The sequence below is a fragment of the Triticum urartu genome, chromosome 7A, assembly GCF_056163025.1.
Source record: "Triticum urartu cultivar PI428250 chromosome 7A, HENAU_Tu73, whole genome shotgun sequence".
In the NCBI taxonomy this organism is placed as follows: domain Eukaryota; kingdom Viridiplantae; phylum Streptophyta; class Magnoliopsida; order Poales; family Poaceae; genus Triticum; species Triticum urartu.
Window position 1 is genome coordinate 668,594,375 of NC_141879.1, and position 17,010 is coordinate 668,611,384.

The following is a 17,010-nucleotide window of genomic DNA, read 5'->3' on the forward strand; positions in this document are numbered from 1 at the left end:
GTTGCCATAGGGAGCATTCACTTTCCTGCTATACATTATTTTGCTCTCTTCATCGGTAGATGCATAAATGCTAAGGATGAAGCATGTCACATGTGTGTCCCTGATCTTAGCATTCTTAGGAGTGCTGTGTTAGGAGACCAATCTTATCATATGGGAGCCATTGTAGCTCGTAGGTTGCATCATAATAGACATAATGGAGATTTATTTGGAGGAATTTATGCAACCCGCTTAGCTCATTTTCTTGAGATAGACATTCGTGAGGGTGATACGGAGTTGCCTCCTGCATATTTAGATTATAACTCTATGGCTTCGCACCAGTTTGTCGAGAGGCCTGAATCACCTCTCTTATATCGTTTAATTTTTGATAAACGACGTGTTTTTCGTATTACTCTCCCTGCGCCTGCCTTCTTTGATTCACAGACAAAAAGAAGATATGTTATTACCAGAGAGGAGGCAGAAGAGTACGAAAGGAGAGCGGAGGCAGCTCGACTCCAGGCTGCAGCTCAGCAGGCGATAACCGCTGCACATCAGTATGATCCCAACTATTCTTCGTCGCAATACGACCCCAGCTACACCTATGGGTATCCGCCAGGCTATCCATGGCAATAGCCAACTTAGGCCAAAAGCCTAAGCTTGAGGGAGTACGTATTTCTCACCGACATTACATTTATGCTCACACACACACTCATTACTAGATGTCGGTGCTCATACTCTTTCACTGTAATATTCATGCTAGTTTATTTTCTTTTTCCTGCTTTCTTCTTGTGTGTTTGTTAAACCTTAAGAAAAACAAAAAAAATTAGTAGTAGTTTATTTTTCTGCTGTAGTAGTAATAATTAAAAAGAAAACCCAAAAATATTTCCCGTTCTTCTTTTGCTTGTTGGGAGCTTTCCCGTGTAAATAGTTTTATTTCTTTTTTTTCTTTGGGGGTCAGTAGAAGAAGACCATAATTAAATTGTTGAAGTGGCTCTTATATGCATTATTGTTGATTAAACCAAGAGCCCATATTGCCTTGTCTTCTCCTGTTTATTGAATGCTCGCAGATTCCAGCTTAGTCCGATGCACGTGCACCCTTATCATTATTCACACCGTTCGGTCGTGCAAGTGAAAGGTAATTATGATGATATATGATGGGCTGACTGAGATGAGAAAAGCTGGTATGAACTCGACCTCTTTTGTTTTTGTAAATATGATGAGTCCCTCGTTCTTGATTCAGCTTATTATGAATAAACATGTTTGCAATGACAATTAGAGATCATAGTTGCTTGTGCCATGCTTGATTAGCTATGAGTTATAATGATTTACCTTGTGTGCCAACATGCTATTGCGATGATTATGATGTGGTATGATGGGGTGGTATCCTCCTTTGAATGATTTAAGTGACTTGACTTGGCACATGTTCACGCATGTAGTTGAAACAAAATCAATATAGCCTTCACGATATTTATGTTCATGGTGGATTATATCCTACTCATGCTTGCATCCAATGTTTATTAATTTTAATGTATGTACATGGCTGTTGTTGCTCTCTAGTGGTCGCTTCCCAGTCTTTTGCTAGCCTTCACTTGTACTAAGCGGGAATACTTCTTGTGCATCCAATCTCTTAAACCCCAAAGTTATTCCAGATGAGTCCACCATACCTTCCTATATGCGGTATCTACCTGCCGTTCCAAGTAAATTTGTATGTGCCAAACTCTAAACCTTCAAATAAACATTCTGTTTTGTATGCTCGAATAGCTCATGTATCAACCAAGGCTGTCCTTATCTTCCGTGTTAGGCGGGTTATTCTCAAGAGGAGTGGACTCCGCTCCTCACTCATGAGAAAATGACTGGTCACCGGGATGCCCAGTCCCATGCTTTATGCAAACTAAATCAAAATTAATTGCAAACAAAACTCCCCCTGGGACCTGATGTATGTTGGAGACACTCGTTGTTTCGAGCAAGTCATGGATTGATGCTTGTTGGTGGAGGGGGAGTATAAACTTTACCATTCTGTTTGGGAACCGCCTATAATGTGTTTAGCATGGAAGATATCGCCATCTCTTAGTTGCTACGTTGACAATGAAAGTATACCGCTCAAAATACAATTTATCTCTATTGCAAAACCAAGCTTTGGCACCTCTACAAATCCCTGCTTCCCTCCGCGAAGGGCCTATCCATTTACTTTTATGTTGAGTCATCACCCTCTTATTAAAAAGCACTAGCTGGAGAGCACAGTTGTCATTTGCATTCATCACTATTAATTTATATTGGGTGTGACTATGATTGGATCTCTTTTACCATGAATTAGAATGTCTAGTCAGTCCTTGATCTTTAAAGGTGCTCTGCATTTATGTTTTGCGGTCTCAAAAAGGGCTAGCGAGATACCATCTTGTTATATCATATTATGATTGTTTTGAGAAAGTGTTGTCATCCGAGATTTATTATTATGACTTGCTAGTTGATTATGCTATTGATATGAGTAATTATGAGACCTGAGAATTATTGCAAATGTGGTTAGTTATGATCTATGCTGAAAACTTGAATGCTAGCTTGACATAGTTACAACAACAAGAGCAAACAGAGTTTGTAAAAGTTTTTCTTTCTTTCAATTTGTCAACTGAATTGCTTGAGGACAAGCAAGGGTTTAAGCTTGGGGGAGTTGATACGTCTCCGTCGTATCTACTTTTCCAAACACTTTTGCCCTTGTTTTGGACTCTAACTTGTATGATTTGAATGGAACTAACCGGACTGACGTTGTTTTCAGCAGAATTGCCATGGTGTTGTTTTATGTGCAGAAAACAATATTCTCGGAATGACCTGAAACTCCACGGAACATCTTAGAAAAAATAAAAAAAATCCTCACCAAAGATGAAGACCAGGGGGCCCACACACTGTCCACGAGGGTGGGGGCGCCCCCCCCCTCTAGGGCGCGCCTCCCTACCTCGTGGGCCCCCTGGATGCCCTCCGACGCCAACTCCAACTCTATATATTTGCTTTCGGAAAGAAAAAAAATCAGAGAGAATAAATCATCGCATTTTATGATACGGAGCCGCCGCCAAGCCCTAAAACCTCTCGGGAGGGCTGATCTGGAGTCCGTTCGGGGCTCCGGAGAGGGGGATTCATCGCCGTCGTCATCATCAACCATCCTCTATCACCAATTTCATGATGCTCACCGCCGTGCGTGAGTAATTCCATCGTAGGCTTGCTGGATGGTGATGGGTTGGATGAGATTTATCATGTAATCGGGTTAGTTTTGTTAGGGTTTGATCCCTAGTATCCACTATGTTCTGAGATTGATGTTGCTATGACTTTGCTATGCTTAATGCTTATCACTAGGGCCCGAGTGCCATGATTTCAGATCTGAACCTATTATGTTTTCATGAATATATGTGAGTTCTTGATCCTATCTTGCAAGTCTATAGTCACCTACTATGTGTTATGATTCGGCAACCCCGAAGTGACAATAATCAGGACCACTCCCGGTGATGACCATAGTTTGAGGAGTTCATGTATTCACTATGTGTTAATGCTTTGTTCCGATTCTCTATTAAAAGGAGGCCTTAATATCCCTTAGTTTCCAATAGGACCCCACTGCCACGGGAGGGTAGGACAAAAGATGTCATGCAAGTTCTTTTCCATAAGCACGTATGACTATATACGGAATACATGCCTACATTATATTGATGAATTGGAGCTAGTTCTGTGTCACCCTATGTTATGACTGATACATGATGAACCGCATCCGGTATAATTATCCATCACTGATCCGGTGCCTACGAGTTTTCCATATACTGGTTTACGCTTATTTACTTTCCCGCTGCTACTGTTACAATCACTACAAAATACCAAAAACATTACTTTTGCTGTCTTTACTTTTGTTGCTGCTACCACCACTATCATATTACTGTGCTACTAAACACTTTGCTGCAGATACTAAGTTTCCAGGTGTGGTTGAATTGACAACTCAGCTGCTAATACTTAAGAATATTCTTTGGCTCCCCTTGTGTCGAATCAATAAATTTGAGTTCAATACTCTACCCTCGAAAGCTGTTGCGATCCCCTATACTTGTGGGTTATCAGTCATCACTTCATATCATATTTTATTTGCTTTTGGCCTGATCCAAAAATTCTACGCAACTCAAGGACCCACGGAGAGAGTTGGGGATTTTGTTATTTTCATATTTGAGTTCTCAAATTTTGGAAAAACAGGATCATTGATTTTATTTATTTTATCTTCAATTATTTCTATAATAAAAATATGAGAGAGGGAATAAAATGACTTTTCCAAAATAAAGAAATATTGAAGATTTTAAAAAAATCAAGTAAGATTTTATTTCTGATTTTCTCAATATTTTATTTGAATTTACGAAAAATTGCATGTTTTCAAAACTGCAGTTTAGGGCCAAGAAAATGTTCATCCTGTTCTAAATATTTTATTTAGATGGTGAAATTTTGTTTTGGCATTTTTAGATTTTATTTATTTTTCAAGGATTTTTCTTAGTTCGGCGGGATTATTTAAAAAAAACTCCCGCGCGCCCGACTGGGCCGAAGGCCCAGCCGAGCCGGCCGAGCCGCCGCCGCCTCCCACATCCGGATCGGGACCGGAGTCCCGATCGCCGCCGCCGCCGAGTCCGGGAGGGCCACGCCGCCTCAGCCCCTCCCGCAAGCCACCGCCACCACCCCCCTTTATAAACCGACCTGGGGCCCCCCTGGAGCCCCACAGCCGGAGCCGCCGCCGCCGCAAGCCATCGCCGCCCCGCCGCCTTGCGCCGCCGCCGCAAGCCACTGTCGCCCCGCCGCCAGGAGCCGCCACCCCAAGCCGCCGACCGCCACCGGAGCCCCGCCGGACCCCGCCGGACCTCGCCAGAGCCCGAGCCGAGGTAGCCGCCCGCCACCCCGGTTTTCTAACCACCCTAGGTTTATTTTTTTGATCGGTTTTATCGGTTCTTTTATTTAGCGAGCGTTCGCTCGTTCGTTCGTTTTAACGAACGCGTTCACCGTTTAGTTTCAGATAACGAACATTCGTTCGTTAATCTGTTCATCAATTTTTCTTTTTCTCGGATTTTCCGTGATTATTTCCGATCGTGATTTCTGATCCGATTTTTGTTTTAGTTTATCTTTTCGCTCGTTTATCGGAATCAGGCGATTCAAGCGCCTGGAGTTTCGTCTCGAAACCCTCTTTCCGTTTAACCAACTCAAACAAGTTTTTGCATCTATAAAATTTGACTTAGATCCAGATTAGTAAACAAAGTTTGTTTCTTTCGCTATTTGACTTTCGTTGTTTCGTTCGATTTGATTCTTTTTGCAAACCAGAGTTCTTAAGTTGAACTTTCTGGTTAGATTTCTTATTTGAGTTTTACCCGTGCATTAGATGAGTACTTATTGTATGCTTGTTTGTTTGCGATAGAGTACCCGGAGTGCGCGGCTTGCTATTTTGAATCTCTAGGTTTTGCGAATCATCAGCAAGGCAAGTAACACTTTGATCATATCCCTTTCATACCGAGTTTTACGCATTAGATCAATCCTCAAACAATTGCATGATTAGGATCTAATTAAATTGTGGGTTTTGGGAAATAGATGAGGTAGTACCTATTACCTGTTTTATTATCAAACACTTGTGAGTTACTTCTACATTTGTTTATTATGCCATGCTATGCTAGTAGACATGGATTGAGTGAGTTTATCCATGACAGATGTGAGATTGATAAATTAATGGATTATTTAAGGTGGCAATTTAAACACACATCTGGGTGGATTGAGGCACCTGGATATTCCAGTGATTGCCTGTTTTTCTTTATGGACCGCCACCCAGACTCAAAGGGATCATGAGATTATTCATACTAGAAACTTCCATGTGCAGCCACAAGCTACTATGGGCTCTAGCATAGTTGACTAAGTCGTGCGAACTCTTACAATGGTAGACTAGCAGATGTAGGGGATGTAGGTTGGTACTGTCTACCCGATCATAAGGTGCTAGCACTTCTGAAAGACTATGTTTCGGACATCCGTTTCTCAAACATCATGCAGTGCGAGAATCCCAACGGAGGAGATCGAGTCTTGTAGGGAAAAGTGCGCAGACCTCTGCAGAGTGTATAAACTAATCATGGTTAGCCGTGTCCCCGGTTATGGACGTCTTGAGTATCTAGTACTTGGATTATCATGTGAATCTCATCATGTTACTTTAATTAATACTGTTGGGTTTTAATGATGATACTTAATTGGGATTGAGAGGATGTCTATCTTCTCAATGTTTAACAACCACCATGATAGTTAAATAAAATTTATTCCTTTGCAGTAGGGAAAAATTGGCTTTATGCAAAAATTGTAACTATAGAGCTTTCCACCAGCCATATATGCATGTAGTATAGCTTTATTCTTTCATTACCCTCTATGTGTTACATTGCCAGCATATTCTATGTGCTGGCCCGTTTTCGGGCTGCAACGTTCATGTTGCAGACTTTTTAGACGATGAGTAAGGAGCCTTTAGGCCGTGGTTCTATACTCAGTGATGCCGTTGGAGTTGATGGACTCACTTATCTTCCAAGCCTTCTATTGTTATCGTTATTAGATGGCCTTAAGCCATATTTATTGTAATAAGTTCTCTTTTGAGACATTCGATGTACTAAATGTGTGATTGCTACTCTGTTATAAATCCTTCAAGTACTGTGCGTGTCAGCATTACTGATCCAGGGATGACACTAAAGTACAGAGATCGGACTGTTTGAGGTCTGGTCGCTACACAACATTGCAAAAAGGGATCCGGTAGTTTAGGGTTTAATTGAGCTGGGTAGATGGCACTTGTAAAATCAAGTAACAAATTCGTATGGGGGCGACATGCGACGACGAGTGGCAACATTTTCCTTTTGTTCACTTTGCTCAACGAGCTGAATTGTCTTTATCATATTAGTTGGAAATTTGTAATTTGTTTCTTAATGAGCCTTTTTACTTATCTACGTAGATTGGGACCCCCAAAATAGAGTAGTTTGTAGTTCATTCACATTGGTTTTAGAACTATACAATTAGTCGAAGATATGTACATTATATTGATGGGAAATTTTGTACCCCAAATTTGCACTCATTTCATTGTTAGGTACAACAAAAAAATTAATGGATAATTTTGGTCGCAAGTTTGCACCTTTTGGGCATTCATGTTTTTGGACGTTTTAAATCTTCAATTCTTTATGAAGAAAATCTTGCTTAGTAACTATGTTGCACGGACTCTCAATGTGTTCCAAGTATTACTAGATCATGATGGCGCGCGTTGCTGCGCCCGTATATTTTTTAAAAATTTAGAATATTGTGTAAATATTTAAAAAACGTCAAGAAAATAAAGTTACATAAAGGATAACTTCATTATATTCACATAATGAGAGACTTTCTGTCCCGTTATATTGTTTCTTAATTTATATATACATGAGATAGGAATCCTAATCTCACCAACTGAGAGACACGAAAACGAAGAAATTGAATATGTTAACGCCACCATCAAAGAAGCATACGGACAAGACCAACGAATCATCCACAGTTGATTTGCAGCTAATATATATACGGATACTTCTTAGCATGCCTGATTTAACCCCAAAAGGCTAGGAATGTCCGCATCTGCATCACACATTAACCCCCAAATATTTTTTATGGTAATTAACCGCAAAATATAGTGATCAAGACTCTCACAATTTAGCCCAGCGGGTAGATATAAAAGTAGAGATCAAGAATCTTACAATTTAGCTCAACGGGCGGGACAAATAAGTACTTGTATCAAAACAAAACAAAAAGTTCAGAGACTTTTTTTAGGCTGAAAAAAAGAAGTTCAGAGACTTGTATCAAAACAAAACAAAATATAGTAAAGCACGAGCAATGACCGCTGGGATGAACCGCGCACCTACCTTTTGGGCTAGGATCACATTTTAAACGCACGCACCTGCCAGCCCAACAAGTACTCTTGGCCCAAACAATGACAGCTGGCCTAGATAGCTCCACGGAGCAGCGGCCCAAGAGAAACATCAGGACATCCAATTAGAAAGTGATCGACCTGATCGGATGGTTAGCGATGGCAAAGCGCCGTGGAGGCTCCTAGCTCATTCCGTTATACTGTTTCTCAATGATGGGTGTGGTTAGGTCTCAGTCAATTGAGATTTAACCAAATCATTGTCAAGTGACTTATTTTGGAAGCGGGCCATCAAGGGGGCCAATGACGAGGCCGCCGTGAGGGCGCTGCTCAACGACGAACAGAGGGGCCTCCTGGTGCGAGGGTGGGCGCCGCAGGTGGCCATCCTGTCGCACCCGGCGGTGGGCGGCTTCCTGACGCACTGCGACTGGAACGCGGCGCTGGAGGACGTCACCCACGGCCTGCAGACGCTAACATGGCCGTGCTTCACCGACCAGTTCTGCAACGAGAAGCTGCTGGTGGACGAGCTCGGCGTCGGCGTCAGGTCCGGCGCCAAGGTCCCCGCCATGTACCTCCCCGAGGAGGCCGAGGGGGTGCAGGTGACGCGCAGCGACGTGGAGAGGGCCATCACCGAGCTGATGGAGGGGGCGGCGGAACGGAGGTCCAGGGCGAGGGAGATCGCCGCGGAGGCGCGAGCGGCAATGGAGGAAGGCGGTTCGTCCTACTCCGACCTGCCATACATGATCTGCCACATCTCGGAGCTGTCGAGGAAGAGGAGCCACGAGGGGGAGGGGGCACGAGCTCAACCACCCATGGTGCTGCACTGTCGCTACAGTCCTAAGCTGTAGCGACGTACTACCAAGACCACCTACTGCCAAGCTCGCCCGCTATCTTTTTTTCTGTAAGAGAACTATGTATCATTTCATCGATTAGGTAAAAAAAGGATGCAGAAAACTCGCACACGATCACTTTGCTACGCCTCTGGCAGCAGTGCAGTGAGTCCGGGGGCTTTAGTAGATGACCAGGATTCGAGTTCATCTCGAATGGCCACGATCACTTTGATGATAACAGTCAGGATGACGGAAGCACTCATAGCAACTACTGTTTGTATAAATCCAGCTACTAGATTTTTCCACTCCTGCTCCCCGACCTAGGCGACAGGCGGCGTCGATGGATCTGCCCTACCCTACTATGAGTCTGAGGGCCCCTTCTCCCTCTGTTTGTTGCCCCGACGATGGAAGGGCGAGGACCCTAGGGCTTTTGGTCCGATGGTGCTAGGGTTAAAATAAATTTAAGGTTTGTGTTTATTCGACGATGGCGAGGCGATGGTGTCGTGTTCGACCTGGAATATTATCTCCTGACCTCGCCCTCGTTCGAGTGATGTTTCTTCATATTGTCGGGAGGCCTATGAAAGATGGTGTGTCCTGAATCTGGTTCTATGCTCCGCTACGTTCCAAGCCTCTTGATGACGGGCCTCCACTCTGCTCCTCTCGTTGGAAGTTAGCCTTTATAGTTTATACTTGAATTTAAATCACAACATAACAAGCGGATTCTTTCAAATTTCGCCAACCATTCCCAAATTTAGTGCGGACAAATCATGACCAGTCAAATGACCTAGGCCTCCCAACGATTTCACTCTTTTCATTTAATCTCTACTTCTTTTAGTTGTGTATACTCTTAAATTTGGTTCTGCATACCCGATTACCAAATCAATTAGATTAAGTACTGAAATGTCCTACAACATTCAGTTTGATACTAAAATAAATTGTTTTAACCAAAAAATTAATTAGACACGGGCTAAATCAATAAAATAATAAAATATAATTGTTGTTTGTTGCCTCGTGACCATTTGCAGTTGGTGCATGTGCATGCACCATTCCTAGTTGCCGCGTCTGGATAAGTGGTGTCCCTACTCTATCAATGCCGCCCTCTTGCGGGGTATGGCAGCAGATAGGGGACAGAGCTTAGTTAGGGCTAAACTGGGCCGTGGCATGCCCATGATTGTCGTGTTTTTTTACCTATGGTCGCTTTACAATTAATATATCATGTTGACTAACAAAATTAAAATTATCCCGAAACTATCTGCCTAACAAATGCTTCTTAAGCCACGCCTCGCGCACGTGGAAAGGAATTACCCCCACGCATGCTCTGGCTGATAGTTTCCATATGATTCACGCCTCCGTTTTTATCTTTGCCTAATTAATACACCGAGAGACCAAGAGACATGAGATGACGAATAGCGAAAGGTTTTCTCCAGCAGCCTTTGAATAAAGGACATCGCTAAAGTTGACATATGATCTTTGCCTAAAATTTTGACTAATACCTAAAATTGTGTGCTTTTGTTTAGCTTGGCCCGTTCAACTTTTTGTTTTAAGGCAGCAGGCGGCCCACATTCACTTAATTAATGTGCAACTGTATGAGGTGTAGTGGTGTGCTTCGACATGGAAAACGACAAATGATAATATATTTTTTATATTAAACATTTGTAATTTTGTATAATTATTTTACGATGTTACAATCTTAATGAGTATAGTTTACGTAGTTAACATGTTTATTAGTTATAGTGTTACACAATTGTTGCATTGCAGTAATTTTAATAAAGATAACCCCATCCATTATTTTTTATTACTGCATAAACTATAATGTGAATTATGTGTTGTGTGTGTGTGTGAGTGTTTATGTATATTTTTATATCTTTTAATGCCATGGTAGAGATATCTAAAACTACGGTCAAACAAATCTTAATAGCAAATTTTAGTATGATGATGTATTCATAATTGTAGAATCTACTAGAGTATTAAGTTGAACCATTAGCATTGATTCCTGACCGGTGTTTTCATTGTCAAATGTAGCTTGCAAATTCTGGTCTGTCTATTAATAACTTGACAACATGTGTATGTTTTATACTTTGTATTAAAATAACATCACTTAATTGAGTTATCAATGGACATATAAATAATATCACTTAATATTTTATCGTAAAAAAAATGAAAGAATCTAAACGGCCCAAAGTGCTAAGAGTGAACTACCACATACAGTACGGGAGGCTGTTATTCTACGCATTCAGCCAGAGATGGTCGCTAAAACATGCAGTGGGCTGTCCCAACCAGTGTGCTTGGTGCGGCTCATGGAGAAAATTGGTGATATTCAATCCTAAGTAAAAAAAAGATGATGGGAAAACTAGCAACTACTAGCTCAAAAAGATAAATCATTTATTATAGGACAAAAATTATTGAAATTTTAATTTTATGAATTAACAAGTTGTTCACCATTTATTTTTAAAACATTCATAGATTTTAAATAGTGTTCAGAATTTATAAAATATTTACAAATTGTAAGAAATGTTCATTATGTTTAAAAATAAAAAATACATGAAAAAAAAATGTTCATGAAATTCTAAAAATACAAGCCTTTTAGAAATCATATACTTAATAAATAACTCATTCATGAATTTAAAGCATTGTTCATTAATTAGAATAAAAATCATATACCAAAAAGATGTTCACGGAAGAAAACTAGAAAAAAAATAGTTGGGCTGACCGATTACGCAGACCCCTGAGCGTTACAGCAACAATCTATCGCAGTGGCCGTAAAATAAGAAATTTCTAATTAGAGTTAGCCAAATTCGGTACTGCCTTGGAGTCCGAAAGCCAACATGTGTGGCTGGAGTATTATCTACTGTAATGAAAAAAATTAACTGCTAATTTGAAAAGCACAAATGCTCAAAGATTTGTTGCTCCATGTTATCTCACAGTTCCATCAAATGTGTGAAGTCTACTATTGTGTATTGTCACAAACTCACAATGTGCAAAGGAAACTAAGTTGTAAACACTGCAAAGGTGCTTGAAGTTTCTGCTCAAGTTCAAATTCTCCCTCGTAAACAGTACAATGTATAAATAGTAAAAGAAAAACTGTTTTCAACAAACATGGACAAATTGTCTACATATGTACAAATTTTCATTTAGAAAACCTATTCATAAACGCTCTGGGCCAAGAAAAAGACGATGTTAAAGCATTTTGGAACTTTTTTAAAACATTAAGAATAATTTGTCTTCACAAAATTCTGCATGTATTTATGTAGACAATCCCTCAATGTTTGTTGCCAAAAAGTTCTGAATTTTTTAAACTTCAAAAAAATAAAAATAAAATCCCTCATAGGTGGAATTTGAGCTCGCGAACAAAAGGACACTTTCCATAAAGGAAAACTGCTTCCTTAAAGTCTCATGGAGCCAAGAGTCGCGCAGTTCCGTGTGCCTTCCCATGCAAAAAACATTGACGTTTACAACTTAGGCCATGTTCGTCGTGTTTTTATGTCTGTTCTCCGTCAAACTCCTGTCTGCTAAGCACTGCCCAACCTGGATTGTTGATGACCTGCAGTGCGGAGAAGCTCCTCGGAAGTCGGAGCCACCCAAGAAGAACAACCAACAGTTCTTCTTGGCTTTGTCAGTCAGAAGTCGGGAGATCAGTAAAAGCTAGACCTGACGCTGGTTTACAAGTTAGAACTCAACGCCATGAATAAGCAAAACTAGGCAAAAGCGAAAGAGATTGTGCAAAATAATTTATAATACAGAAATGTAAATGCAAGCTCGTGGTTCACCCAGTCTAAACAAAACGTTCATCATTACAACAAATTCAGCAAACCGTAGGACAACATTGAAGGAACTAATTAATGCAGCATAACAGCCAGCTGCTAGCTAAACTTGAAATAATAGTAGAGTGAAGTGCACCCTAGGTCCTTGAACTATTTTGAAGGTGTCACATAGGTCCTCGAACTATGAAAAGTGTCATCCAGGTCCTTAAAAATCCTTGAAGTGCAATAAATGTGTACGTATGTGACACCTCTAAAATAGTTCAAGGACCTACATGACACCTCTAAAATAGTTCGATGACTTGGATGAGACGCATATTGCACTTTGAGGACCTGAATGACCCTTTTCATAATTCGAGGACCTACGTAACACCTCTAAAATAGTTCGAGGACCTTTGATGCACTTCACTCATAATAGTATAATACACACTGCCGTAAGTGCTTAAACGACATCAGAAGCACTCGTGGCGGTGGTAGTAGTAGTAGTATTGGTAGTGGAGGTGGCCTTACGCCTACTGACAACCCCCAAATGGGTGAGCAGTGCCCACAGGAGTGTTACCAGCTCGCCACCCCGGGCGATCGCCTCCGCGTGCCCATCGAGGTTATCCGATGGAGCGATGTACAACAACAACTTGCACCAAAATTCAGCCAGAGCCTTCCACCCCGCCTCCTCCCCTTCCATGAACTCCACCAGTTGCTCGCCGAGCTTTGCACCGTCCTTGAGCACCTCATGCTTGGATCTCGCAGTCAGCAGCTCCACCAAGTGTCGATATTGCAGCTCCGGTGTTGGCTTGGCGATGCGGCCTGAGAGGACGCGCTCGGCGTCTTTCTTGGTGGCCTTGTACATGCTATTGCTCCATGCATCGTCATCAGGAATTAGCTCCGGAGAATATGACACCAGGTAGGCGCAATAGCGTGACAAGTGGGTGGCGACACTTGCATGGCCAGAAGTTGTTGAGTGTGGGTACCTCACCTCAAAGATGCTTGTGGCGATGTGCCAAGAAAGCAAGGCGTCGGATGTACCTTTGGCATTGCATGCTTGGAGGAAGTTGCCACCAACTTGAATGCCCAACTGCTGCAGAGACATCATGCCGTTTCTCAGATCTCCCCTGATGCTTCTCAGTGTGTTGACAATGGCAGCCTTCACTTCTCTGGGTACCTTAACGTTCTTCTTTTGCTCAGGCAGAGGAATGAGACGCCTGAGGAGAGCCAATGGAGTTTTTCTTCGGCGGAGCACTAGGATTGAGCATTGGCTCATTTTATCCTGCCAAGGCTCCACTAGCTTGCATCTACACTGCAACAATAAGCCAATCCATTTTGGCAATGTAGGATATTCACGCGAAGAAATATAGTGGCACAATAAGGCTACTTTAGTCCAGTCAGAGCAGATGTAGGACGCAATTTCCCTCGCTTCGGAAAGCATGACTAATGCACCAAGTGAAAGCAATGGCAATACATCAAACCAGTGAAACCACACACTTCCAAAATGTTTGGTATCACCAGTTCCATAGGGACTTCCCATGCAATTTACTTGACAAAGAACCTGCCATTCAGCTCCACTCGCCACTCCACTTGCCACGAGATATGCCATCAAAATCATTGTGATAAATAAGCAGTAACCAATGCTTAAGATGGAAATGGATATGCTCCAGATTGGTATCCAGCTCTTGGAGTATGAGATTGGAAGGATGAATAATAATAATCGTGAAGAAAAGAAAGCTCAGATGCAATCACCCCCAGTATCTGCGTATCATCACTATCCTCGAGCAGCACATGCCATAAGAAGTTTTGAGCCTTCATGAATCCAGCTTCAGTGACGGTATATTTTGCAAAAGGACACCGTAACATCTTGAACAATGCAAATGAAAAACATAGATCTTTGAACTGAGTTTTTGACTTGAGAAGAATGCCATCCAACTCCCAAACTTTGTCAATGGTCACTAAGCCCGCGTTGTTGTTTATCCTTGTCCTATCAGCTGTATTGCACATCCGGTAACCATGGGGCTGCTTCTCTACCAACATAGTGTCCTCCCTTGAAACAATAAGTAGGGGAGGTGTATACTCACCGGCCACCTCAGCATGATAACTTCTATCTGGTAGCTGCTCCATGTATCCAACAGTAAGACGAGGATTGCGTCCAAATGCAAATGATTGTTTGGCATGGTACCAGGCATAATACTTCAAGACTATTTTGGCAAAGATAAGTGGAAATGGTGAAAAAATGGCAAGCAATGTTATATATTTGATGGCATTTTGTAGGGACATTGCATTTGGACCTTTTATGATGTTGAATCCAAGGTAGGTAGTCCATATTGCTTGCACAAGTAGTACTGTAGGGGGAGGAATGCTTCGACCTTCTCTAACATCAGCGGCAACGATTGCGGTGGTATTGATACCAACAATCTGAACAACGGTAGCACATAATAAGACCATAAATCTGTGATTGCTTCGACACAACCCTGTCACCATTCTATTTCTACTGGAGAGAACAGTCACAATATTCTGATTATTAGTGATGGATACAGTGTAGGAGACGATGGGTAAGAATAATATGGTGGCACCAAGGAAGAGGAAGCGAGTCAATGGATGGTGGCGGTAGTGATGGCCGTAAGCGCCTATCCCGACCATGACCCCCATTAGGATGGTATTCCCTATCAGGAGAGCATTCACTTGCAACGTCTGTCCTCCAACGACCCTAGAGAAGTCTGCTATTTCATGTTCGTCGCAACCAGACATGATTTGCCTGAACATGAGTACACACAAGAAGAAAATTAACAAGATCACCATTAGGGTATGTACCAATTAAAATTTGCTCGTAGAGAAGACAAAAGAATGTTATACAATACAATATCTTTTGGTGTCATCTGTTGCCACTAATGCTCGTATGCACATGGAAATATAGTACTAGTCTACGATGTAGTAGATTTAAAATGGGGACAATTTTCTTATTTTCATTCTAAGAGGCCATTTCTTGGCTAAATTTTTTTCTCTTGACAACATTCTATGTGGTACCGCTAAAATAACACCATTATACTTGCCACTACAATGCATATAGTAAGTATATAGGTAGATCAGGTTAATAAGGCTTTACTGACAAATAAAAAATGCTTATGAACTCTGTTTCTTACTTCAAAAAAAAAAACACTAGTCGGTTTTCCTCTTTCTTTCTAAGGCCTCCTTTGGTTTGTAGGAATTTTATAGAAACTCTATAGGATAGGATTTGCAAAGAAAAAAATTCCCTTGAAGCCTTTTAGTTCCTTCACATTTTGGAGGAAAAAAACATTAGCCTACATTTAATGAAAAAAATTCGTACCCTATGCATCAAATAACATTTTTTTCTCTATAGGTATTGAGATGCATGCATGTCATCTCACTTTCTATGATTTTTCTATTTCTATAAAATTGCTACCCTATAAACCAAAGGAGGCCTAAAAGAACAACAGCTAAGGCCGGGGTTTGTTTACCTGAAGGTGGCAGCCGAATAAGCCAAGATTTGCACGCACCTCCCGGCTGCAACGTTTTCTTCCGAACTTAAGTCTGCGTGAGCGCTAGTGAGTACAAAATAGTCTGGAGCTAAGCTTAGTACGTCGCGTGCAGTTGGGGGTACTTAACAACTGGATTCTGGCCATATCTTATTGCTGCTTTAGTCTTTAAACCAAAGCTAAGGTGGATTTGTTCCTTGCTTCTACAACCAGCAAATGCTTTATTGATGTTCCTCCAGGCTGCACTGTATTTGTAGACTCATTCTTTCTTTTTCCTTTATTTATTTTCTTTATCTCCCCTTTCCTTTTCTTTTCTTTCTCGAAACGTAATTTGGCATCTGCTTTTCCATCATAAATGATGAAAGAGCTAAAGCCTTAGCTTGATATCCAACATTGTGCAAGAATACACACTAGTCGACACATGTGATGGATAAGTTAACTAATCTCGTCTGGGAAGCGGTCCAGTTGGACAAGCATCTGCTAGAGTCCTCTGTTACTAAATAAATAGTTGCCCGAAGTTGCTGATTTTTTTTGTGCGCAGGGAACATCTATAAGTTATAATAACATGTTTTAATATAAAATAAAAATGATATGTTATATTTATTATTTAAGATTTGTATACTACTCCCTCCGATCCATATTAATTGTCGTTGATCAATTAATATGGATCAGAGAAAGTACAATTTTACCAAAGTCATTAGATATTCTATTGTTATTTGAGCATATTGTGGCTATTTTGATTGCTCTATAAAAACAACATGCAAACAATGGTGAAAGGGAAAGGATTAGTATGAATAATCTCAAATTTACAAATACATATCCAAACACGACTTATATCCAAGTATCATCAACCATTGATGCCAAGTTTTCTAGCCAATGAAAACAACTGTGAATCATAACACATGTAAAAATGAAAGGTTAAACTTTCAAACTATATTAGCAAAATTTATATAATCTTAAATAAGGTAATCACATGTCTTCGGCCTTTTTGTGTAGGTTAACCATCTACTACATGGTAGACTATTTCCAAATATGCTTGAGATTGCTACAGAAAACAGAGTTTGAGTGTT

The 17,010-nt window shown here is 41.1% G+C and overlaps 1 pseudogene across 1 annotated transcript; it reads right to left on the reverse strand.

Annotated features, from left to right (window-relative positions):
• Nucleotides 1–12,513: 12,513 nt before the first annotated feature.
• LOC125523268 (uncharacterized) lies at nt 12,514–16,168 on the reverse strand (annotated as a pseudogene). The gene is made up of 2 exons (XR_015611131.1): nt 15,923–16,168; nt 12,514–15,201 (listed from the first exon to the last, which is right to left on the reverse strand). The product of XR_015611131.1 is annotated as an uncharacterized LOC125523268 (transcript).
• Between the last annotated feature and the right edge of the window lie 842 nt (nt 16,169–17,010).